This window comes from Augochlora pura, unplaced genomic scaffold (assembly GCF_028453695.1).
Source record: "Augochlora pura isolate Apur16 unplaced genomic scaffold, APUR_v2.2.1 APUR_unplaced_5819, whole genome shotgun sequence".
In the NCBI taxonomy this organism is placed as follows: Eukaryota; Metazoa; Arthropoda; class Insecta; order Hymenoptera; family Halictidae; genus Augochlora; species Augochlora pura.
Genome location: NW_027586324.1, coordinates 1 through 1,487, shown reverse-complemented (window position 1 = coordinate 1,487; position 1,487 = coordinate 1). Strand labels below are relative to the sequence as shown.

Here is a 1,487-nt window from a genome sequence, read left to right as displayed (position 1 = left end):
TTATTCGACAGTCAAAGAAAGTAGATCATAGAGCTCTATCAATAAAGTACCAGTTTTTGCTTAAAATATTCAAAGTTGTACAACTCTCTACAACCTTTCACGAGCAGAGCGGTTCAGCGCTCCACGGGCAACCGAACCACATCAAATTCCCTACATCCAAACAATTCAAACCGTAACAATATATATAGGTTAGGTCGCGTATTAAATGCTTGTGATTACTCGAGTAGGTTCTCTATATTTTATTAACCAATGTATAAATATTAACGAATATATATATATATATTAACTAACGAAGACGCGCCACGGTTCTGCACCACGTGGTGGAATTATAACTTAGGTTTTTGAATCGTGAGGCACACGTGTTTCTCCGACGGAAGCCAATGTAGAAGTAGGAAGAAAGAAAGGAAGGAACAAAGGAAAAGTCAGAAACAAATTCGAAACGGTACGCGCGAACTATGTACCATGTAGTATGTCAACTCGCCTCGACAACCCACGCTGCGGCGGCCGAGTGCGAAACTACGCATCCGCCACAACACTCCCCCCTTAGAGAAAAGTACGGCAATACGGATATACTACGCGAAGCGCACGGTCTTGCGCGATTGCGCATTGGAGTCTTTTCGCGGATACATTTTTAAAGCGGGTGTAAGATCGGTTGGTATATTATTATTAGCGGCGCTGGTACTTGGGACAGTATCGGTTTTCCCTGCCAGGATGTCTTCTCCTACAGCGAGATAGGCCGGCTTCAGGCGTTCAACGGTGACGTTCACCGTCCTCCCATCAAGGTCGACGGCGAAGACGCGGTCCGTAATCCTCTCGACGAGCGGATGCGGTCCGGAGTACGGCTGCTGCAAGGACTGCTTCGTCGCGTCTCGTCGAACAAATACGTGGGTGCAGGAGTAAAGGTCTTTGTGATGAAAGACCTTCCTGCGAGTGTGATGTGCTGTGGGAATCGGCCTGAGCTTACGCATGATTTGTCGGAAGTCCTCCAGGAATATCTACGGGTCACCGTCGGGTTCCTCGTGGCTGAAAAATTCGGCTGGGACTCGGAGCGTGGTGTCGTAAACCAGCTCTGCTGCTGAACATCCTAAATCCTCCTTGAGGCAGGTTCGCAGGTCCAGCAGTGCGACTGGCAGCGCACTCAGCCAGTCTCTCGTCTCGTGGCACATGATGGCGGCTTTAAGCGAGCGGTGCCATCGCTCGATCAACCCGTTTGCCTGGGGGTGGTAGGCTGTCGTCCGGCAGCGTTGTCCTCCTACCAATTTAACAAGGGCTGCAAACAGTGCGGCTTCGAACTGGCTGCCTTGGTCCGTTGTGATCACCTTCGGAGCGCCGAAACGGGCGACCCAGTGTGTGAAGAACGCTTTTGCCACTGCGTCCGCCGTGATATTAGCCAAAGGAACTGCCTCCGGCCAGCGGGTGAAGCGATCAATCATCGTTAACAGGTAACGATAACCTCGGCACGAAGGTAGCGGGCCTACAATGTCCAG

General features: G+C 50.6%; 1 pseudogene; it reads right to left on the bottom strand.

Annotated features, from left to right (window-relative positions):
- Window positions 1-215: 215 nt before the first annotated feature.
- LOC144477980 (uncharacterized) lies at window positions 216-1,433 on the bottom strand (annotated as a pseudogene).
- Window positions 1,434-1,487: the final 54 nt, after the last annotated feature.